General features: G+C 40.3%; 1 protein-coding gene and 1 long non-coding RNA gene across 6 annotated transcripts in view; both read left to right on the top strand.

Annotated features, from left to right (window-relative positions):
• The window catches only part of IKZF3 (IKAROS family zinc finger 3), a 102,373-nt gene that overhangs the window by 41,148 nt on the left and 36,005 nt on the right, over window positions 1-25,220 (top strand). The gene's annotated exons all lie outside the window — the stretch shown is intronic.
• On the top strand, window positions 8,992-25,155 carry LOC144335665 (uncharacterized). The gene is made up of 3 exons (XR_013406714.1): window positions 8,992-9,250; window positions 21,870-22,481; window positions 22,927-25,155. It is a non-coding gene; the product is annotated as an uncharacterized LOC144335665 (long non-coding RNA).

The following is a 25,220-nucleotide window of genomic DNA, read 5'->3' as shown; positions in this document are numbered from 1 at the left end:
TGATCAATCCCTCTAAATAATTTGGGAAAGAGAAAAGAAACAGTTATTTACTTTAAGCTTCATTCAGAAAGAAATGAATAAGCTAATTTTGTCATTGTTGTTGTTTTAGTTGTTGCTTTGTTGCCCAGGCTGGAGTGCAGTGGTACGATCTCAGCTCACTGCAACCTCTGCCTCCTAATTTCAAGTGACCTCTCGTGCCTCAGCCTCCTGAGTAGCTGGGACTACAGGCATGTGCCATCATGCCTGGCTAATTTTTATATTTTTAGGAGAGACGGGGTTTTACTATCTCTACTGGATGGCCAGACTGGTCTCGAACTCGTGACCTCAAGTGATCCACCCGCCTTGGCCTCCCAAAGTTCTAGGATTACACCACTCCTGCCTGAATAGGTTAATTATAATGTTGAAAGATCATTCCATTATTTTGTGATTAATCTGCAAACAGATTATAGTAGTCCCCCTTCTCTGCGGTTTCACTTTCTGCAGTTTCAGTTCCATGGTCAACCATGATCCCAAAATAGGTGAGTTCAGTACAATAAAATATTTTGAGAGACAGTCAACAATCACATACCTTTTATTATAGTATAGTGTTATAATTGTTCTATTTTATTGTTATTATTACTAATCTCTTACTGTGCCAGATTTATAAATTAAAACTTTATCATAGGTGTGTATGTATAGGAAAAAACACAGTATTCAGTCATATACCACATAACGTTTTGGTCAATGATAGACTGCAAAAACAGTGGTGGTCTTATAAGTTAAGACCTATTTTTACTGTATCTTTTCTATGTTTAGATATACGAATACTTACCATTGTGTTACAGTTGCCTACAGTATTCAGTACAGTAACATGCTGTACAGTCTAAGAGCAGTAGGCTGTACCATATACCTGAGGTTTGTAGTAGGCCATACTGTTTAGGTTTCTATAAATAAAGTGTGCTCTATAATGTTTGCATAATGATGAAATCACCTAATGATCCATTTCTTAGAATGCATCCCATCGTTAAGGAGCATGTGACTGTATATAGGGTTTGGTACTATCTGCAATTTCAGACATCCACTGGGGGTCTTGGAAAGTATCCTCTGTGAATAAGGGGGGACTACTCTACTGTACTATTAACACTGGCACTTAATCTGGGTCATATATGTTTGGGAAAGGTGGTTACCAGGACCCTGCTTTTATAAAATATATAATATGATCTGTATGTATAAATTATACATACTAAATTATAAAAGTAATAGAATGTAAAAACAGCATTGCCCAATAGAAGTTATACCTATTGTATAATAAGGTACCACTGCCATATGCAGCACAGGAAAACATTAAGACTAGAGTTAGGCCCGGTGCTGTGACACAAGCCTGTAGTCCCAGCTACTCAGGAGGCTGAGGCAAGAGGAGCACTTGATCCCAGGAGGTTGAGGCTGGAGTGCGTCATGATCGCACCTATGAATAGCCACTGCACTCCAGCCTGGGCAATATAGCAAGACTCCATCTATAAAAAAAGAAAAGACTAGAATTAGAATTATACTTTTAAAGGTAATTAGGGGAACTTAGCTATAATGTAATAACTATTTAAAAACGTGCTTTAGAGAATTCTATTATGTTTAAGTTTAATGGAAGCATTTATTTTTTAATGTCATTTGAAAGATTTTAGGAACCAAAGACTTGTCTGGAGTGTTTAAAATTCAGAATAATTGCAGTCATGTTTAATTTATATGTTTAAAAAATGAAATATCATGTGCATCTTTATAAGTTTCCAGCTCTTAGAAAATTGTTTTATAGAAAATTTCACACCCTGACAGAAACACTCACTTTATTTTTTCTCTTGTGGAAAGACAGACTAATTTCTAGGGGAAAAGTTTTTACCCAACTAGAGTTGTTTGGAAAACAAAACAAAAATACTTGGAAAAAACTTTTAAAAAATGTTAACAGTGGCCGGGCACAGTGGCACACGCCTGTAATCCCAGCACTTTGGGAGGCCCAGGCAGGCAGATCGCCTGAGGTCAGGAGTTCAAGACCAGCCTGGCCAACATGGTGAAACCCCATCTCTACTAAAAACACAAAAATTAGCTGGGCATGGTGGCGCATGTCTGTAATCCCAACTACTCGGGAGGCTGAGGCGGGAGAATCTTCTGAGCCTGGGAGGCCAAGGTTCCAGCAATGAGCTGAGATCCAAAGTGCTGGGATTACAGGCGTGAACCACCACACCTGGCCTATATTTACATCTTTCTAAGCATACTTACCTATGAAGTGGTATAATCCAACCAGACTGGAAAGCACAAGAAATGAAGAAATTCAGAGTTCTTTTTCTAACTGGCTCATTCACTCTTATGAACAATTATTATTTCTCTTCCTCTTAGTGACCAACCGTAACTATCTTCAGACTAATCTTGAGCCATAGGAAATAACCCAGAGATCCCCAAGTCTTTATTTTTGTTTAGCATCCAATGAGTGCTGGGATATCACAGGCACTTTACTAAATACAAAAGATTTGGGACCTTCTACTTGGATCTAAAATGTCAGCGAGATACTGTGATGTCAAAAGCAAGAGTTAAAACAATTTTCTAACGTATCATGAGAAAGAATATTCTTGTTGCTTATATCTTGGCCTGTGATCACAAGCAACTAACAATAAAATAAAAACCTCTGAGTATCAAGGCTAGAGGGAAGGTGTGTTTCATGCTAGTGTACTGAGGGATATTAACTAGGTAGAGATAAAACTCGAGATGGTGGAATGTCATCCCAGCAAGGCGATTGTCATGCACAAACAATTTCAGATAGAATGTAATTAGGTGCTTCAATTAGTGGAAAAGACACGGCCTTAAGGCCTGAATGACTGAAATAGAACTCTTGCGGCTTTTTGTTTCAGTCCTTCTTCCTCTGAGATTGGATTCCTGTCTTTGCCATTTTCCACTTAGAAAATGGAAGTAGCCGGGCGCGGTGGCTCACGCCTGTAATCCCAGCACTTTGGGAGGCCGAGGCGGGCAGATCACTAGGTCAGGAGATCGAGACCATCCTGGCAAACACGGTGAAAACCCGTCTCTACTAAAAATACAAAAAAATTAGCCGGGCGTGGTGGTGGGCGCCTGTAGTCCCAGCTACTCGGGAGGCTGAGGCAAAATGGCATGAACCCAGGGGAGCGGAGCTTGCAGTGAGCGGACATCATGCCACTGCACTCCAGCCTGGACGACAAAGTAAAACTCTGTCTCAAAAAAAAAAGAAAATGAAAGGAAAGATTCTGTCATGAGCATGTATGTTATGAGGGTATGATGCATTTGCCAATAGTATTTTTTCCTCTTTGAATAGTTGAGGAATAAAAGTTGGGCTACTGAGCCCCTGTATTTAACACTCCACTGTCCCCCTAGTTTTCAGCAGCTCCCATCAGCCACTATCTCTATTTACACAAGCCATTTGTTCTGGAGCTGCTGTAGGGGTAAAAAGTACACAATATACTTTGATACCCATCAACTCTAGCTGTTTCCCTGCCTGAGCTGTACATTGACCCCTTGTCTTAGTTTTCCAGGGCTCTCATAATAAATTACCACAAACTGGGTGACAAAACACCAGTTTGTCACAAAACAACAGAAATTTTTTATCTCACTGTTCTTGAGGGTAGAAGTTCAAAATTAAGGTGTCAGCAGGACCATGGAAAGGGCCTAGGGAAGAATTCTTTTTTGCCTCTTTCTGGCTTCTGGTGGCTTCCAACAATGCCTGATGTTCCTTGGTAGTGGCAGCATAACTGTAATCTCTGCCTCCGTTGTCACGTGGGCTTCTTCTCTGTGAGCATCTTGTTTCTCTCCTCCTTTAGGTAGACTAGTCATTGGATTTAGGGCCTACCCTAATCCAGTGTGACCTCATCCTAACTAATTACATCTACTTTGATAATATTTCCAAATAAAGTCACATTCTGAGGTTCCAGGAGGACATGAATTTAGGAGGGACACTATTCAACACAGTACACCCTTCATCTCCTGGCTCTACGACTAAATATCAAATAGACCAGATACCCATCATGAAATCGATTTCTTTTTTAGTTAATTGTACAGTGGTGATCAATCGGTGTATGTATTTAATTACTTCTGTCCTGTACGAGCTATGGGTCTTGCCTGATTCCATGTGAAAAGTTGAATTTGATCATTTTTGAAAGGCCTTACATTTTCTCTATTGTGACATCTTGTGCAGTGTAGATGGTTAGATCAAAGATAAGAACTTTAATTAGAAAGGTTGCTGAAAAAAATAATTCTTCTCCCCCTTAGGAGACATAGCTCCCATCTTCAGTAGCTTTCCATGGCATAGTCTCAGTCCCTTTTGAGGTGTACAACTCTTTGGTACTTGTAAGAAGTACAAACTACTTTGATGCTTCTGAAAGGTGAAAAAAAAAAAAAAACTAAGCCACATGTGTGGTTTATGGATGTTAATTACCGCCACATTTAGATGTGTGAAGAAAGGTGGCTGGAGCGAGCTGGGAGAGACCGCGTCAGCCTCGCTTAGGCACTCGCTGAGGCTCCCGCGGTACTGCTCAGCACACGCAAATATATGCTTCAAAAGGAAGTGCCATTTTTTATCAAAATATTACATCTCTCAAGCCCAGATCAAGACCTGTCACTCATGGGATGCAGGGGTTATCTTACAAAATCAGCAGTGCTCTGTTGCAGAAGTTCACTCACAGGGGATTTCTGTAAGTGCTTACCATGGGCCGAGCTTTACAGCTTGTACTGTGTCAAACGGGTAAGTTCTGTTGGTGATAAAACCAAGACATCTCTCCCTGAATCTTTTTTTTTTTTTTTAATCACGCTGTCACCCAGGCTGGAGTGCAGTGGCATGATCTCGGCTCACTGCACCCCCAACCTCCCAGGCTCAAGTGATCTTCTCACCCCAGCCTCCAGAGTAGCTGTGACTACAGCTGCATGCCACCACGCATGACTAATTTTTTTTTTTTCTGTAGATACAGAGTCTCGCTATGTTGCCCAGGCTGGTCTCAAACTTTTGGATTCAATCCATCCTCCTGCCTTGGCTTCCCAAAGTGCTGGGATTACAAGCGTGAGCCACTGTGCCTGGCCCTTGAAACTTTTTAACAGAAAACATCTCTGGATTTTTTTTATATATATATAACTAAGCTGCGTATCACAGCAAACTAAAAGGAATGTGTAGGAAGACATTTGACATCTGCAAAAGAGCCACAGACAATTGCAGTGGTTCACAGAAAAATGGGCTGCCCACTGTCCTTAGTGGATCCTCTGGAGAGTTTTCTCCCTTCTTTTTGCTTTTTTTTTTTTTTTTTTTTGAGATGGGGTCTCACTCTGTCACCCAGGCTGGAGTGCAGTGGTGTGAACTCGACTCACTGCAAGCTCCACTCCCTGGGCTCACGCCATTCTCCCACCTCAGCCCCCAGAGTAGCTGGGACTACAGGCGCCCTCCACCACGCCCGGCTAATTCTGTTTTTGTAATTTTAGTAGACACGGGGTTTCACCGTGTTGGCCAAGATGGTCTTGATCTCCTGACCTCGTGTTTCACCCTCCTTAGCCTCCCAAAGTGCTGGGATTTCAGGCGTGAAGCCACTGCACCCGGCCTCTTTTTGCATTCTTTGTCCATCAAGCAGTAGTGTTGGTGCCTCCTTCCAGCTGGGTTAAGAGAACGCATGGAACACCCTTATGTGCCTGCTGACTTTCATAGCAGATTTTCTTGCCAAGTGAGTTCTGCTTCTCAAATAAACTTTGGCACCAGGCACGGTGACCCAAGCCATTGTGTACCTTGGTGCCGTTTGATAGCTACAGGAAGGTACCCTGCTGGGGGATAAATGAGGAGTCCCAGTGGTGTGCCAAAATCAGCTCATAGCTGCTTGTTAAATTTTCAGGAATTTTGTATGCTGGCTGACTCCATGTCAGTAGCTTGAAATTGGCCATGGTGGAGTATTTATACCACTGAAATCAGCAAATGCCACAAATAAGCCCTTCCCCTGTCCTGAGCTGGCTGTTAAGCAATTACCAGCACACCACTGGACTGAAGACAACAAAATCCTGTCGTGGCTCATGAGAACTATCAATTTTTTTGTAATTTGTCAGCCCAAAGGGATTTTGGGTTTTGGGTGTTCTGTTTTGTTATTGTGTTGTAGTTTGCATGAAAGAGAATAGTGTTAGAGACAGAAGAGTACGTGAGCTCCCCCCACTTCATGTTCACAAAAATAACTATATTAAAAATTCAGCTCTGAGACCACACTGTGGGAGGTAAATATTTGCCAGTGCATTAGCTTGTTAGATTTAAATTTTCAGGAATAAAGGAGAAAAGGCAGGGAGAGAAAGAAAAAGAGGGAGAGAGGGAGAAAGGGAAAGAAAGAGAAAGAGAGAAAGAGAGAGAGAAAGAGAAAAGGAGGGAGAGAAAGAAAAAGAGGGAGAGAGGGAGGAAGGGAAAGAAAGAGAAAGAGAGAAAGAGAGAGAGAGACCTGGAAATTGATTCTTTTAAAATTATCTACTCCCATTCAATCCTTGGAAAGTTTTCACAGAATTTGAAGAACACTACTAAAGTAAAAGACCCCAATGCCAAAATGTACTCACATGCTGTTCTTCACTTTAGTTAATGAACCAATAATTTTATTTAGTGAGCACTTGTGAACACTGCAGAAGATAAATGGATGAATGGATGGTTGGATGGAAAGGCAGAAAGAAAAATGGATAAACACTAAGCATTTACTATATTCCCAGAACTTTGGCATAAAAGAATACAACTATAAAAGACTGTCCTTGCCATGTCTTTGGGACACAATCAAGTACAATAACACCCTGCCACAATACAATGTGTACAATTGGATGTAACAGGATTGCTGATTGCCTCCAGTTGTCTACCCTTGCCCACTTCTTAGACAAGAGCAAGCCAAAGTTCTTACCGTAATGGATAGGAAGTAACTGCCTCATGATCATTTGGGTCTTTTAAGGTTTAATGTATGGTCAACTGTGTACAGTTTAAGCTTCACTGTCATTGCTTTGTGCTTTTTGTAACAGTATATTTAAAAAAACAAAAACCCCACCTACTATATTTCATTTTCTTGCAATAATGTGACCCCCATATTTTACAAGATAAAATTTCAGGATCCCATCTACTGTGTTGTGGAGGGAGCTCATGTACTCTTCTGTCTCTTTCTCTTTCTCTCTCTGTCTCTCTTTCTCTCCCTTTCTTCCTTTCTTCCTCTCTTCCTCTCTTTCTCTCTTTCTCTCTTTCTCTCTCTCTTTCTCTCTTTCTTTCTTTCCTTTCTTTCTTTCTGGGTCTTGCTCTGTTGTCCAGGCTGGAGTGCAGTGGTGTCATCATGGTTCACTGTAGCCTTGACCTCTTGGGCTCAAGCAATACTTCCACCTCAGCCTCCTGAGTAACTAGGACTACAGGCATGCACCATCATGCCTTGCTAATTTTTTAACTTTTTGTAGAGGGGTCTCACTGTGTTTCCCAGGCTGGTCTTGAACTCCTGGGCTCAAGTGATCTTCTCGCCTTGGTCTCCCAAATTGCTGAGATTACAGGCATGAGCCACCATGCCTGAGCTTCCTTCTTCACTTTATAAAAGAAAAGAACATTTCTCACCCACCTCTAAGGTGTAAGTACTTCCAAGATGCCAAACAAAGGATCAATTAGATAATTTCTTCTATCAAATTTTCATAAATTATTTCCTCTCTATCCTTCTCATTAGGAGATACATTCCCAATAAATTTTACTTTTTGTATTTGGTAATTATTGATCAAAAATCATAATATACCTACATTGTTTTACTCAATTGTATGTTAATAATTGTAACGCTAATTCAATCCAGAAGAAAACACATTTTGACACATAACACTTCATGTTCACAAAAATAACTATATTTTATTGGTTTTTTTTTTTTTTTTTGGTGCAGATACATATAATGGGATGAACAATAGATGACTCAAGCATACAAGAGTACTACATTAGGATAAAATTCCATGGGGGGAGTGAAATGGAAATAGAAGTTCAAAGAGAAATTTCCTGATTTTCTTGAAAAGCTTATTTATATATTTTTAAATTTATGATGGAGTAAATTAAATAACAAATATGTATATATTCCTAAGTAGATACATTTGAAAGGGTGTGGTAACAGCTTAAACTATCATTATTTACAATATACAAACTGTATTCTTTTGTTTAAAAATAGTTAAACTCATGATGAAAAGTTATAGATATCAACTTAGTGTGTACTTAACGTCCACTATGTATAAGAGAGATATATAATTTTTCAAAATTCTTTTGAGGGTGCTTGAGCAAAAAATTTGAAAAATGCCAACCACTATTATATGAAGTCTACAAAATACAGCACAGAGGTGTCTTTAAGCCTGAGCCTGTTTGAAGGCCTACAGCAGAGATTTTCAACCTGAGATCTCAGGGTTTGAGAAATCAATCAATAGTATGTGAAATTTTGTGTTTATGGGCATGTGTACCTTTTTCTGGGCAAAGAGTACAGTTCTCAAAGATGTTCACAACCTAGAAAAGATTAAAAAGATCTGACCAAAGCATGTAAAGTCTTAAGACACTTGACTTTGCTGTTTTCATAATAGTTTCATATGCACTGGCATGTGGAATTGCTTCCAACATAAACAATTTTGGTTCAGTTGTTTGTATATAAAATAATACTAATTATGAAAAATAATGAAATAGATTAAATCCTGCTTCCTTCATCATCATCCTGAAATCTATCCTATGTCAATCTGTTAATTTTATTCTTTGCTTATTCAGAGGCCTTTTCTTTTTCTTAATTTTGATGGAGAAAATTACAGGTGCTTCATCCACAGAAAAATGCTAAATGGAAATGTGGAAAACAGTTTTTAAAAGAATAAACATCATCTGCCCTGACAGTTCTGTTCTGTGGTTTCTTCCAGGATCTAATCAGCAGTCTAGCAATAGGTTGACATAGTATTCAGGCTTAGAATTAGGAAAACTACATTTGGAAGTGACTAATAACACAGTACTTTCAAAGCTTTGGATTTTAAAGTGTCACACACACACAGCAGGTGAATGAAGATGTCAGAGCCAGGCCTAAAGGAGGACCCTGGTAATCCAGCCCTTGGTGTATAACCTTCAAACACCAATAAACAAGATTATCTGGATTTAACATGTGACCTTTCTCATTTTGACTGGTAGGTCCAGATGTTTTCTTATTTAGCTGCCTGGTTGAAATCTGCTTTAACTGACTGCATTTGGATCTAGATTTGAGGTTGCAGGAATGACAGTCTTGAAAACTACATTCTGCACTGGGTGATGCTGTCTAAACAGTAACATATGGAGACCTATGGTTTAATAATTAAAAATAATTTGTGACCTTACCCTTAATAGATTTGCTAATTATGTCAACTGAATAAGTAAAAATGGGATCACGATAGATATTTCACTATATTCATCAGTCTGGTGGCATTAAAGACATTGACAAGATGTGTTAGAACCAGGCTTTTCTGCACCTGCGTCTACAGAAGCAGAAATCTCAGCCAGGGCCTTTGTTATCCTTTCTTACTCCTCAAGTAATTTCATAGCAGCCCTTGAGAAAATAGGAAAGGCTCTTTGTTAACTTCTGTTAAGTCAGCCTAGGCTGTGGTCATACCTCCCATCCACCAGCATTTGAACAAACACTGCTTAATGGTCCATTATTACTCTCTTCAGTACTTGGAGCCCAGAATGCTCTCTGGCATTTTTATATGACCTATTCCTTACTTACCATCAGCTTGATTTTCTGGTTCTAGTCCTTCAGGTTGTACTAGTTCTCTCTCTCTCTGAGACTGTATAGAAAAGATAATTCTTTATTTTCTTATTTTGTCTCATGAGAGAACTCACATTCCTGAATGAACCCTCAGTGAACTTCCCCAAGTGCATTTATACCACTGCTGCTTTGCAGTCCAAAGATAGTGCGGATTAACTGATCAATAACCATAGCCTAGTAAAACACACTAAATTATTAACAATAGAAAGTGAGACAGTATGGTCCATAAAAGCACAAAATATGACAAAGAAGTAATATATCCTCATGTATCTGGATCCTTAGGGATTTTAGCCCGATTTAGAAAGAGCAAAAATCAGTAGTTAGGTATTTGTCTTAAACTGATAATAAAATAACTAAGTGTGGGAAATGTCCAATCAGGCCAACTCTTTTATACTTGATTTTTTAACCCTCCTTTCCTACTGTCAAGTAGCAGGTGCCCTTGTGTTTTTCAACAAGCTAATTCTTGTTAATTTTGTTGAAAGGGAATGAAATCAGTTGCACAGGCACAAAAGGAGTTAAAAATAGTTAAATAGTTAAAAATAGTCTTCTGAGCATTTGTCATATGGAAGTAATCATAGCTCAGAAACTATACTTATCATGATGCTTCTTGTAATCGTTGGTGAATGAGTAGCTAAAGATTGCCATTTTGAGACAGAGTCAGTATCAGAGTCAGTATCAGAGCTATCAATTTTATTTTGTTTTGTTTATCTGTATAGACTTATTTTTAAAATAGCTTTAATGTGGTTATAATGTACATACTTTAAGTGTTCAATTCAATGACTTTTCTAGTAAATTTACAGAGCTGTACAGCTACCACCATGTTTTAGAACATTTCCATCACCCTAAAAAACCCTTTATACTTGTTTGTAGTTGATCCCCATTCCTGCCTGCAGCCTCAGGCAACCACTAATATTATTTCTGTCTCTAAAGATTTACTGTTTCTGGGTATTTCATATAAATGGAATAATACAATATGTAATATTTTGTTTCTGGCTTCTTTTACTTAACACAATGTTTTTGAAGTTCATCTGTGTTGCTGCATGTATCAGTAGTTTGTTTATTTCTTTTTTCTTAAAATTTTTGATATGGGATCTCACTACGTTGCCTAGGCTGGTCTCCAACTCCTGAGCTCAAGTGATCCTCCCACCTCAGCCTCCTGAGTAGCTGGAAACATAGAGAGGCCCCATCTCTACAAAAAAAAAAAAGAGTTTTAGTCCCAGCTACTCAGGAGGCTGAGGTGGGAGGATTGCTTGAGCCCAGGAGGTCAAAGCTGCCTAGTGAGCCATGATCATGCCACTGCACTCCAGCCTGGGCAACAGTGAGACTCTGTCAAGAAAAGAAAAAAAAAAGAATGCCATTGTATTCATGTAGTACATTTTGATTATCAATTCACTGTTTGATGGACATTCAACTGTTTGCATTTTTTACCTTCTATGAACATTTATGTACAAGTCTTTATGTGGACATAGGTTTTCACTGCTTTTGAGCAGATACCTAGAATTGTTGGCTTGTATGGTAAATTTAAGTTTAATTTTATAAGAAACTTGCCCCTATATTAGTTACTGATTGCTGTGTGACAAATGACCCCAAACCATAGCAACTTAAAACATATTATTTCAGGAATACAGGCACAGCATATCCAGGTTCTCTGCTTCAGTCTCTCCCAAGGCTGCTAACAAGATATTGACCTGAACTGTGGTCTCATCTGAAGACTTGAATGGGGAAGGATCAGCTTCCAAGCTCACTCATGTGGTTGTTGTCAGGATTCAGTTCCTGAAGGCTGTTAGACTGAAGGCCTCATTTCTTCACTGGAGGTTGGCCAGATGCTACCTTCAGTTCCTTGCTCTCCAGCTTATTTCATCTGAGAAGCTTGCGAGAAGCACCAGAGAGAGAAAGAGAGAGAACGATGGAAGTCACAGTCTTTTATAACCTAAACCCAAAAGGGACACCTTCCATCACTTTTCCATGTTTTTTTCATTAGAAGCAGTCACCTAGGTCCAAACCACACTGGAGGGGAGTATTACACAAGGGTGTGAATGCTAGGAGCTGTTTTAGAAGGCTGCCCACCATACTGCGAAACTGTTTTCCAAATGACTGTATCATTTTACACTCCCACCAGCAACGGATGAGGGTTCCATTTTCTTTTTTTTTTTTTTTTTTTTTTTTTTTTGAGACAGAGTCTCGCTCTGTCGCCCAGGCTGGAGTGCAGTGGCGCGATCTCGGCTCATTGCAAGCTCTGCCTCCCGGGTTCACGCCATTCTCCTGCCTCAGCCTCCCGAGTAGCTGGGACTACAGGCGCCCACAACCGCGCCCGGCTAATTTTTTGTATTTTTAGTAGAGACGGGGTTTCACCGTGGTCTCGATCTCCTGACCTTGTGATCCGCCCGCCTCGGCCTCCCAAAGTGCTGGGATTACAGGCGTGAGCCACCGCGCCCGGCCGAGGGTTCCATTTTCTTTACATCCTTGCCAACGCTCTTTATCATGTCTTTCTTATAGTAGCCATTCTAGCAGGTGTGAAGTGGCATCTCATTATGGGTTTAGTTCACAGTTCTCTAATGACTGATGATGATGAGCATCTTTTCATTGGTCTGTCATCCATTCATATAATTTCCTTGGTGAAATGTTAATTCACATCTTTTGTGCATTTAAAAAATTTTATTTATTACCTTAGAAAAGCTAAAGACTGCTGTTGTGCATTTTAAAATTGGATTATTTGTCTTATTATTGAGTTGTAGGATATTTTCATTTATGAGTCATGTTTTCAGTGTTATATCTAAGAAATCTTTGCCTATCTCAAGGTCATGAACATGTTATGTGCCAGCTACTATGCTACGCCTGTATATACATTATTTTGCTTGATTTCATTCCTGTAATAGCCCTATTAGGTATAGATATTATCATTACTGCAACACAAATGAGAAAATTCACAGAAGTCAGATTACTTGCTGCGGTCACACAGCTAGTTAGTACAACTTGAACCTGGGTTCTGTCTTACACCAAAGCCCATGCTCTTTTATCAGAAACTTAAAAAAAAAAAAAAAAAAAGGCCAGGCACAGTGGCTCATGCCCGTAATCCCAGCACTTTGGGAGGCTGAGGTGGGTGGATTGCCTGAGCACAGGAGTTTGAGACCAGCCTGGCCAACATGGTGAAACCCCATCTCTACTAAAAAAAAAATACAAAAAAGTTAGCCGGGTATGGTGGCGTGCGCCTGTAATCCCAGCTACTCAGGAGGCTGAGGCAGGGGAATTGCTTGAAGCAGGGAGGTGGAGGTTGCAGTGAGCCAAGATTGAGTCACTGCACTCCAGCCTGGGTAACAGAGCGAGACTCCATCTCAAAAAAAAAAAAAAAAAAAAAAAAAAAAGGCATTCAACTCTATTTTCAGTGGAAAAAGTAAGTTACATACTATATTGTTCCTTCCCTGTAATTACTAATACCCATCCAATATTACTTGAATATTGTTAGTAGAAACCTCTCTGTGATCATTAGAAGTTGCTGTTTGAAATAGAAAGGACATAGATTCCAGTTTGTTGGCCAGATTCCATTCTAGTTTTGTTCTGCCAGACAATATTCCCTCTGCAGTTTCCGGCAGAGCTAGGATGCATCTTTGCTTGCAGCCTTGAAGTATGTTACTGGGCAGCTGTTAAGCAGTTGTTACACTTCACCCCCAGGGATAAACATGTTCCAGGGACAAGATAGCTTATTCCCTTGTGTGCTTTTAATGTTGTACATTCACCCAGGAGAAGTCAGTGCTGAGTTTCTTCTATTATTTCTCAGTGCTCTAATTCCATTATTTGAGAACCAGGGAAGAAGGAAGGGAAGAACCAGAGAAGGGTAAAAGTCTAAATAATATGTTACAGATGGGAAATGTTAATTTTTTTAATGTTTTGTATTTTAATGTAATGCTAAAAAGCACAAGAATCTTCTAATTCTTAATCCTTATACTCATTTCCTTCTCCTCCAAGAATCCTTTATACCCTTTGGGTCTGATCGTTATATCTTAAGTTAGAAATACAATTTATTGTTTCCCTCTATCCTGGGCCAATATACTAGCTTTAGGCAAAATTGCAATCTGTACAATTTTTAAAAACACTGTCAACCCTAATTTTGTACTTGAATGAAACAATAGTATAGTTGTTCATGCTTTCCTTTCTTCCTCCTTATATTCTTTCCTTCCTTACTTCCTTGTTTGTTTGGTAAGTAGTCACTGAGCTCTGTATCAGGCACGTGCTAAATGTTGATAGAAGCAGCATAATATACAGACATTGACATCAAACAGTCACTATGGAGAGAGGACAATGGGGAATATTATAGGAAGAGCAGATTTGGAAAGAGAGAAGAAATGGGAGAGATAATGAGCTTGTTTGCAACTTGTTGAGTGTGAGATAAGTGTTGTATATGTCAGGAAGTATATGTCTGCGGCTTTCCAGGTCTACTGGAAATACAAATTTGAGAGTCAACAGCAATGAAAACTTGGATCAGAAGACAGAGTATGTAAAGTGAAAAGGCAAAAGTTTCAAGAAATAGGCCCCAGGAAATAATTCACATCTAGGAGACAGAGAAAGAGGAATAAACAGGATATAAATAAACAAGTGAGGTAGGAGTGGAACCAGCAAAGAATAAGCTAAGGAAAGAGGTTTAAAAAGCAGGGACTGGCCAGTGGCAACCTATTGCAAAATGGTGGAGTAGGATGGGCAGAAGCCAGATCACAGTGGGCAAAGAAGTCAACTAGAGGACTGGCTAGCACTGTGGGGCATGGGCCTTATTCTGATGCATCAAGAGAAACTACATACTGCATGACAGCATCAGAATCTTGTAGACAAGTTAGGGGTATACTGTGATTTACTACTTCTTCTCTGCCTGGCCTGGTTATTATCACTAAATTGGTTCAGGCTGCCCAAGGAGTTCATGCATTCATTCATTCAATTTCTTCTTTTTTTTTTTTTTTGGAGACGGAATCTCATCACCCAGGCTGGAGTGCAGTGGAGCTATCTCGGCTCATTGCAACCTCTGCCTCCTGGGTTCAAGCGATTTTCCTGCCTTAGCCTCCTGAGTAGCTGGGACTACAGGTGCATGCCACCATGCCCAGCTATTGTTTGGATATTTTTAGTAGAGACGGGGATTCACCATGTCAGCCAGGCTGGTATCGAACTCCTGGACTCAAGTGATCTACCCGCCTTGGCCTCCCAAAGTGCTGGAGTGCTGGGATTACAGGCATGAGCCACAGCACCTGGCCCATTCATTCAATTTCTAAAGTAACTAGGCCCTTGTTAGGTTCTGGGGACACGAATATTATTTAAACCTGGTCCCCACCTTGAAAATACTCCTAGTCTATATGGGAAATAGATACACTAATTGTGATATAACACAAAACATGCTGTATACACCAAGAACTACTTATGCTCTGGACATAGAAGACTTTTTCATTCCTTCCTTTACCTGTGACCCTGAGTTTGGTATTGTAACAGTCAGAATGTTTTTTAGCCAATTTAATTGTATTTGGATGACAGTTTTTGAATTTTACTAAGAATTGTATTTTAATATGTTTTAAACTTTTTCATTCCTGTTTTAAAAAAAGATAGAGTGAATATTCTATGCAAGGGAATTTTGAATGAAAAAGGAAGTTTTTTTTTTCTTTTGGATTTATAAATGAAGTTTCTACCAGGTGCCTACTTTCGTCTATGCTTGTTTAGGCACCATCTAAAACTTCAACCTCTTTAAATGTATTTTCATCCATTATTTTTTGATGGGTAGCAGTTATTTCTCAAAAATATAAATACAAAAGAGTTTAATATGTAGATGAAAATAATCAATAGAAACAATATACTTGTAGACTCTTTGTAGTTTAGAAAGACATTTCATACATCATGGCCTTCAGTCCTCACAATTCTAAAGAATTATACCTGGCCCCATGACATTTGAAGAGCTTAGCCCAGCTGAGCAGCTGGAACCTTACCTACTGCTGATGTGTAGTGTATTTCTGTTGTAAAAGTAGTAAATCTCCTCTTGTTCTAATGGGGAAGCAACGGATTGCAATGAAATTATTAAACAAAATTATTTTTATTATTATGCCCATGAATGAGCTATTTGATAGTCAGATAAGGCAAAGATTAATGTTATTAGTAAAACTGAGGGTGGTTCCTTTGCAAATGAAGCTTTTTACATGCTAATGCTCTTGCATTTGAAGTTATGTGATTTACTGATGGCCAGTTTAGATTCTTTTTTTTTTTTTTTTTTTTTGAGACTGGTCTTACTCTGTTGCCCAGGCTGGCTGGAGTGCAGTAGCATGATTACAGCTCACTGCAGCCTGGACTTCCCCAGGCTCAGATGATCCTCCCTTCTCAGCCTCTTGAGTAGCTGCAACTACAGGCATGCTGTATTCCCAGCTATTCCCAGGTATTCTACCATACCTGGCTATTTTCTGATGACTTTAATTTTTTCTTTTCTTTTTTTTTTTTGAGATGATCTCGCTCTGTCTCCCAGGCTAGAGTACAGTGGCATGAACACAGCTCACTGCACACTTGACCTTCTGAGTTCAAGGGAATCTCCTGCCTTAGCCTCCTATGTAGCTGGGACAACAGGCACACACTACTACACCAGGCTAAGTTTTTTATTTTTTGTAGAGACAGTCTTACTTTGTTGCCTAGGCTGGTCTCAAACTACTGGGCTCAAGCGATCCTCCCACTTCTGCCTCCTGAAGTGCTGGAGTTACAGATGTGAGCTACTGCACCTGGCCAAGACTGTATTTCAATGAGAACTTAAACCTATAGAATTTTATCCAAACCTGTACTGAGATATCAGTATTTCATCTCTTGTTAGCCTGATTCACCTTTTCCAGTTTTTTCCTAATTTAAGAATAGGCATTTTCAAGAATAACAGACGTTCATTATTTTAAATTTTAAGAGGAAAAAAGAAAACATAACAAATTGTATGAATGTCAAAAGTTTAGTTTGCATTGAAGCTTTATAATTTTACTGGTTAGCAAATATTAAAACTTTCCTTACTCTTTAGTTCTAAAAATATCATCGGTTTCTCTGTCTCATTACTTTACATACAAAAATGTAAATCAGAAAACGAAGATGACCCGTCGTTTCAGTGTTCTTCTTCCTAATACAAAGAGGTCACTGTGGGAGAGAAGTATAGACATTAATTTTATAAGGAAAACTGTTCTAGTTCATCTGTTTGCGCTAGATTGGGTGACAGTAACAAACTTTTTAGACTGAATACCTACAATACATATATTTCCCATTTTGCTCTTTAGTGCTTCAAGCTTCTAAATCCTATTAACAGCTGTCAAAACCTGGTAAACTATTTAGATGCTCTCACAATTTGTTTAATTGGATAGTTAGAAAATGGCATGCTAGAAAAGCCCACCCCCCCTTTCTTTTAGCCTGGCTGAACATCTGTAGCATTAGGGCCTCATTATCTCTGAATTGGCATAGCAAATCAGTGGCATCATTAAAATGCCACATTAAGATGATTAAGCTTCTTTGTTATCCAGTTGACTTTTGCATGTGCTGAAGATTTCATGGTTATGACCCCCGATCCTTGTAAAACACTTAAATAGCATCACCCTTTTGTGCCTTCCCTAACAGCCTCTACCTCATTTTGTCCCTTCTCACAATATCTCTGGCAAACCTGAGGATATTACTTCCAACTTTGTCCTTCTTAGAGTTGGATTCTGAGATCTTATAGTTTAAGGTGGAAATTCAGAATCTCTTTTTTGCACTGGGAAATTCCTAGTACCAACATGCTCTCCAAGATACCCAAGTTGCCTGTTCTGTTTGCCATCTTTGACAGGTTCTTCTCTCCAACTGAGCATTTTATGTGCCTGTAAAAACAAACTGAGACACAGTTGGCTGAGACTGCTATTGCCCCTGAAGGATTCAGATGTTGGATCCTTTCCAGGACCTATTGTTTTTGCAGTGTCTCAGGTGAAACCAAAAATGTCTACTCTGGAGTACAAGCCTTTCATGTGATAACCATCACCCCAGGAAATGAAACCATGTGCATCAGCTCCAGTGAGCCAACCTTTGTTCTCTTCAGCCTACAAAATTCTCTCTGGGGTGTGTGTGTGTTCGTGTGTGTCATCTTCCTAAGAGGCCTCCAAAACATAGACAAAGATGGGAACAATTGTGCCCTAGAGTAGCTCCTGTAGAAAGAAGTTTAGTTTAATCTAATTTCCTATGGGTTAGATTCAATTTAGACATATTTTCCCCACCTCTGGGAATGTATAGCAATTGCCTTTATCAGCAATTTGTGCTTTGGTATATTCTTTTCTCCACAAGTTCAGTTATTAAAAAATGTATTCAGGAAGCCTTTAACTTTTTTATTATAAAATAGATCATATATGCAAAAAGGCAAGTATAATTACATGTGTAGATTAAAGACTAATAAGAAACCATCCATACACCCACCACCTGACTTAAGAAATAAACTTCCACCAGTGTCTATGAGGCTTCTTCATAGTTTTCTAAGTGTCAACTTAAGATGTATGTCTAAGAAACCTGATATATATTATAAGAAGATTAGAATTTACAAAACCAAAACATGAGATTATTCATACTGTAAAAGGTTTATTCACTTTACAAAAGAGTTCAGGATACTATCAGGCAGTTCCCTAAATATATTCAAGTATTTGTTGCCAGGTCTTTAAGATTTTCTGCCTTTATTAAATGAATGGGTGTTGCCAGTCACTGACAACTGAAGTCAGGGAAAAATCAACATTTCTGAATGTAGAATGTTAATCAGCGGGACAGTGTTATTGGTTTTGCATGAAACAGTTTATGAACACATCAACTACATAAAAGCAGATCTGTAGCAGTGTAATAATATCATACTGAATATAAAGCAGAATAAAATGGGTGTATGAGAACAAAGAAACATAGTTTTTTTTCTAGTTAAGGGTATCAAGGAAGACTGCATGGAAGAAGTGTCATTTAAACTGCATGTGGAAGTTTGAATACACTGTTGAAATGGTAGAAGGATATTTTAGGTGTGGGAAAGGCTGGAGAAGAGGCTTGGAGAACTGTGATTAGTCAGGGTGCTGCTGTGCTTCTCAGACTTTAATGTGCATAAGAATCTTTGAGGATCTTGTTAAAATGCAAATTCTGGTCCAGTAGGTCTAGGTTGAGGCCTGAGCACCTGTATTTCTAACAAGCTCCCAGGGGGTTGCAGAACCGCTTATCCAAGGACCTCACTTTGAATAGTAAAGTTCTAATACAGAGAGAAAGGTGATTCAAGAAGACTGAGAAATGAGATGATTAAGTAGTCCTGGGGCAAGTTCTGGACAGGTGCTTGAATGCCTCATTAAGGAGTTTGAACTGTATTCTATAAGCAAATTAAATCATTGAAAGTTTTAAACAAGAGTTTCATTCTACAGCATGATTATTCTGGCAATAGGATGCAATATAACAGAGGTCACATGTACCATGGGCCAGTTAGGAGGCTAATGCAATGATATATTCATATACCAGAAATTTATTGGATGTCTACTTTATGTAGGGCACTGTGTCTAACTCCAAGCAGTGGCTGTCAAGCTGCATTGTACGTAAGGTTTATGTGGAGAGCGTGTTTTTAAATGCACATTTCCCGTCTCCACCCCCAGATTAGTAGATCTATGGTAGGAGCCCAAAAATTTCTATTTTAAAACCACATAACCTCTGGTCTTACAGACACAGGTTAAGCAGTGTCACAGGGAATGCTGAGTTACACACACACACAATCTGTATAGCTTCTGCCCTCAGCTAGCTTACATATTTATGGGGGAGACTAGGGGAGGTGAGTTTATAAGTAACCCAGGAAGAAGAAGCAGGCTATTTTCCAGCTGGGGGGATCAGGGAAGGCTTAGTAGCTGGGAGATAGCATATTAGTTTGACCTTAAAAGATGTGTAGGACAGTGGCCAGGCGCAGTGGCTTACACCTCTAATCCCAGCACTTCGGGAGGCTGAGGTGGGAGGATCACGAGGTCAGGAGATCGAGACCATCCTGGTTAACATGGTGGAACCCTGTCTCTACTAAAAATACAAAAAATTAGCTGGGCATGGTGGTGGGCGCCTGTAGTCCCAGCTACTTGGGAGGCTGAGTCAGGAGAATGGCATGAACCCCGGAGGCAGAGGTTGCAGTGAGCTGAGATTGCGCCACTGTACTGCAGCCCAGGCGACAGAGCAAGACTCCATCTCAAAAAAAAAAAAAAAAAAAAAAAAAAAAGATATGTAGGACTTGGACCTGTGGCCATGTTGGGGAAAGATCTTTTAGGCAGTGGAAATAAATTTGGACAAAACCAAGACCACTTAGAAGTTCTTTAGTTAAAGATCTAAGTAGTCAAAATTAATATGCCAAAGATAGGTTGGGGCCAGATCCCAAAAGTCCTTTTAAATTCTTTGTTTCTGAGTTTGGAATTTATTTTGTTGGCAGTGGAAAATATTGAAGAATTGTGACAGGGCTATAATATGACCAGAGCTAGAATTTAGGAAGAACAATCTTGTAGCAATGAACAAGATGAGCTGGAAAGGAGAAAGAAGGGAGGCAAGGAGAACAGTGCGGGTGCTATAGTAGTAAGTAGATCATGGGAAAGTCATAGGGTCTGAGAATTAGGTAATGGGCATGCAAAATACTAGAGTGGAGAAACAGATTAGAGATTGGACAGACAGACAGAACCACTGATTGATTGAATGTGGGGCCCAATCAGGAGAAAGGAAAGATGACCGTAAGGATTCTAGCCTGAGTAACTGGGAAGATACCTAGGAAGACTTCAGAAACAGAGGACTAAAGAAAGGGAGAGACATTACACCTAGAGTTATATATATAAGAATTAATCATATAAGATGTTAGTTGAAGCCTTAAGAATGAATGAAATTGCCATGCAAGAGGGGTATAGAGGGAAGAAAAAAGAAGGTTAAGGACGGTATTTAGGATGCAGAGGGAAGAAAAGGGGCAAGAAGGAAGCAATCAGAAAGGCAAGGAAAGAAGGTACAGTTTCATTGAAGAAATAGGAGTGCAGGGGCCGGGCACAGTGGCTCACACCTGTAATCCCAACACTTTGGGAGGCCAAGACAGGTGGATCACCTGAAGTCAGGAGTTCGAGACCAGCCTGGCCAACATGGTGAAACCCTCTCTACTAAAAATACAAAAATTAGCCAGGTGTGGTGGCACCTGCCTGTAATCCCAGCTACTCGGGAGGCTGAGGCAGGAGAATCGCTTGGACCTAGGAGGCAGAGGTTGCAGTGAGCCAAGATCACACCACTGTACTCCAGCCTGGGCAACAGAGTGAGACTCCATCTCAAAAAAAAAAAAAAAAAAAAAGAGAAAAGAAAAGAAATAGGAATGCAGAAGAACAAGGAATGGTGAGAGGTCAGTAGTGTTGAGGACTACAAAGAAGTTGGGGAGAGTGGCATACAAAAAGGCATTGAATCTAGGAATCAGAAGATTATGGTTGGTGATATTCAACGGAGCAGATTCAGTGAATTGTGGAGGCAGAAGCCATATTATGGAGAATTCTGAGGCCTTTTTGAGGCTGTAGAGGCAGTAAGCATAGCTTACCTGTGTCTTTTTTTTTGAGACTGAGTCTTGCTCTGTCGCCCAGGCTGGAGTGCAGCGGTGCGATCTCGGCTCACTGCAACCTCTGTCTCCCAGGTTCAAGCGATTCTCCTGCCTCAGCCTCCCAAGTAGCTGGGACTATAGGCGTGCACCACCATGCCCAGCTAATTTTTTGTATTTTCAGTAGAGATGGGGTTTCACCGTGTTTGCCAGGATAGTCTCCACCTCCGGACGTGATCCGCCCACCTGGGCCTCCCAGAGTGCTGGGATTACAGGTGTGAGCCACCGCGCCTAGCCCACCTGTGTCTTAAATCTGTCTAGAAAGGATTGTTGAGGCCAGGTGCGGTGGCTCACGCCTGTAATCCCAGCACTTTGGGAGGCCAAGGTGGGTGGATCACGAGGTTAGGAGTTCGAGACCAGCCTGGTCAAGATGGTGAAATCTCGTCTCTACTAAAAAAAAAAAAAAAAAGCCAGGCATGGTGGTGGGCACCTGTAATCCCAGCTACTCAGGAGCCTGAGGCAGGAGAATCGCTTGAACCCGGGAGGCAGAGCTTGCAGTGAGCCGAGATCATACCACTGCACTCCAGCCTGGGCGACAGAGTGAGACTCTGTCTCAAAAAAAAAAAAAAGAAAGGAATGTTGAGAGAGGATGAATTTAGGTATGATGTGATGAAAGGTGAAACCAAATTGCAAAAGGAAAGGAAAAGAGGAGTTGGCACCTAGAGAGCCTGAAGACATACAGTTGATAGATCTTGGAGATCAATTTGATGTGGAGATTGAAAGAGAAAAGGTTCCACAATTTCACGACTTGGAGACTGGAAGAAGGGTGATGCCATTTGTCAACAAAAATAAGTCATAAATTAGAAGCAAGTTTGGGTTCAATGATGACAAGTTTGACTTTAGACACATTCATTAGTATTTTCTAATAGAATTTTCTAAGTAGAACGCCCCTTTTCTCTGCTCCAATAAGTCTTTCGGAATGGGATGAATCCCTTCATTAGAGCAGGCTTGTGCCTTTCCTGGTTTTGGTGGACTGTATTTGGAGGCTAAGTACTGAGCCTAATATCTCTCAGGAATCTCATTCATACCTTAGATTCTAATTTATTTTATTTTATCTTTTTTGAGCTGGCGTCTTACTCTGTCGCCCAGGCTGGAGTGCAGTGGTGCAGTATTGGGTCACTGCAACCTCCACCTCCCAGGTTGAAGCGATTCTCCTGCCTCAGCCTCCCCAGTAGCTAGAAGCCACCATGCCTAGCTAATTTTTTGTTTTAGTGGAGATGGGGTTTCGCCCTCTTGACCAGGCTGGTCTCAAACTCCTGAACTCAGGTGATCCACCCGCCTTGGCTTCCCAAAGTGCTAGGATTACAGGCGTGAGCCACCACACCTGGCCAACAATTTATTATGACTTACCTTGAGAAGGTAACAGAGTTGAATATTAGAATAAATTAGAATCTGGTTGGCCGCGGTGGCTCAGGCCTGTAATCCCAGCACTTTGGGAGGCCGAGGCGGGTGGATCAGTTGAGGTCAGGAGTTCGAGACCAGCCTGGCCAACATGGCGAAACCCGGTCTCCACTAAAAATGCAAAAATCAGCTGGGCATGGTGGCACGTGCCTGTAATCCCAGCTACTTGGGTGGCTGAGGCAGGAGAATCACTTGAACCTGGGAAGCAGAGATTGCAGTGAGCCGATCGTGCCACTGCACTCCAGCCTGGGCAATGGAGCAAGACTATGTCTCAAAAAATAAAATAGAATAAAATAAAAATAAATTGCTGATCTCCAGTAACCAAGCAGAGAGGTCATTGAAGTCATTCATCTAAAACTGGTAAGACTCCAAAGGCAAACCAGCAACTATGTAAGCCCAGAGGACTTCTCTAATACCCTGTCCCTGTGTCCTTATGTCCCTGGGTCTCAAATACTGTCTTCCTTGCTCTACAGCTGGCTCCTAAAGGACTAAAGCTAAGATCTACTCTTGAGCCAGGATGGTGTAGTATTGAGTTCCAGGTCAGACCAACTAAAGCCAAAATCCTGAGGGAAAGGAGCAGCTCTCTTTTGTCCTCTGTTTTCAGAAAGACCCAACACATTGATCTTACTACATTTTAAAGTTCAGTGACCATGGAGTGTGGCCTGAGTCTGGTCATGTTCACATTTTCTAACCAAAATGGAAAGAATCCTTTTCTGCTGGCCTTTTCTATCTGCTGTTTTTGGTTTTCAGTAGCTGAAATTTTCCGTTGAGGTTCTTTTAAACGCCTACATGCAAACTGAAGCGCACTCAAGCTTTGGTGGGATATTACCCACAGCTGGAGTGATGGAGGAAGGGAGGCGGGTACAAGCCTCAGGTGCATCCTTCTCTTAAAAAAAATTAAAAAAAAAAAAACACTTAAGTAAACAAATTCCATTTGAAAGCAGGGAAGACCTATCCAGAGAAAGAAGGAAGTGAACCTCTTTCCAAGTAGGAAACAGATATCATTTCTTATATAACCCAGATCCATAGGGTGGCCAAATTTGAAACATGTTGGACTTATCCTACAGTCCTACATCTTTGCTAGTCAAAGAGTGAAACGTTGTGAACCATGAACTGTGGTAGGAAGCAGTGGAACGGTGTGGCAGCCCTGGCTCCTCTGATGGTGGTTAGGCCCTGTCTTGCTCTATTAAGCAAACACAGTTAATATAGATGAAAGGTAACCTTGATAGAAGTGAAAATTGAAACTTGGGTTCAAGGTAGCAAGCCAGGCACAGCTGCAGTTGTACTTCCTCCTATGTGGCAAGAGGAGCAACACTTACTGATGTTTTTTGGAAGGGATGTAGTTTTTTAAAACATCTTTTTTTCAGAGTGTTTTGGGTTTTAACATTTACACCACTGATGGGAGGGTGTGGAATATAGTTGGTAAGAATCCACTTAGGCCTTATATGTCTAGTGCGTGAGGTCAAATCCAAGTAATTCATAGTTCAAGGTTAGGTTTTGTGTTCTAATCACACCTCTGCCAGTAACTGGACATGTAACCTTCGACGAATGACTGAAAACATCTCTGCTCCCAGATTTCCTCATCTGAGAAACGAGAGGGTTGGATTAGATGACATTTAAATTCCCTTCCAGTCCTCCACTCCATTGATTTGTGATTCCTCATGGGGAGGGACAACTTTCGATTTCTAGGGACCAATGTTTGAAAAAGTAAGCATTTATGTAGCATATTTTATGTATGACAACTCCCTTACAAATGTTTATTATTCTTACATCAGGCAAATTTTTAGGTTTTACTAGTGTCAATGCAAGTACATAAATTTGCTTCTTTATTATGTTCTTCATATTTTTCCCACGTTCTTCATATGTTCTTAGACTCTTCATGAAGAGTATGATAGCTGTTCTTTTAAATTTCATTTATTTACATTGCAGCTCTTAAGACAGTACTTGGTCAGCCAACTCACTTGAGCCAGTCCCTCCTCTCCTATCCAGTCCTATTACACAATCCTTGAGTCCTTGACTTTAGTCCTCCCTAACTTGGGACCTAAGGGTCCTTCCCCTTATTTAGATTGAGCCCCATTTACCTGTGTCAATGAAAGTAACTCCTTAGGTTATATGAAAGAATAACTTTTCCTTTTGTCTTTCTCAACACTATTTCATTAGTACTGACAGCTTCCTCTACAGTCAATGTTGTGCCTTTATCAGCTCCAAGAGAGACAGAGATAAGATGTGTTTTAGCAATTCATATACGTGGAAGGGGAAGAGGCAGAGCATGGCTTAAAATTAGAAAAACTACATTAACTATTCAACTCTTAATCTGAATGGCTTACATTGCATGCATTTGAAGGAGTCAAACAATATTTTCTCCTTGAAACCTAAGAGTACATCACCTTGCCTTTTTAACTGCAGCCACCAAAAACAGTACTAGATCTGAGAACCCTTCCTCTCCCCTAGTACTGGAGAAGAGTTGCTCAATGTTT

This window comes from Macaca mulatta, chromosome 16 (assembly GCF_049350105.2).
Source record: "Macaca mulatta isolate MMU2019108-1 chromosome 16, T2T-MMU8v2.0, whole genome shotgun sequence".
Lineage (NCBI taxonomy): Eukaryota > Metazoa > Chordata > Mammalia > Primates > Cercopithecidae > Macaca > Macaca mulatta.
Note: the sequence above shows the minus strand (reverse complement) of the source record. Positions and strands in the feature narration are given on the sequence as shown.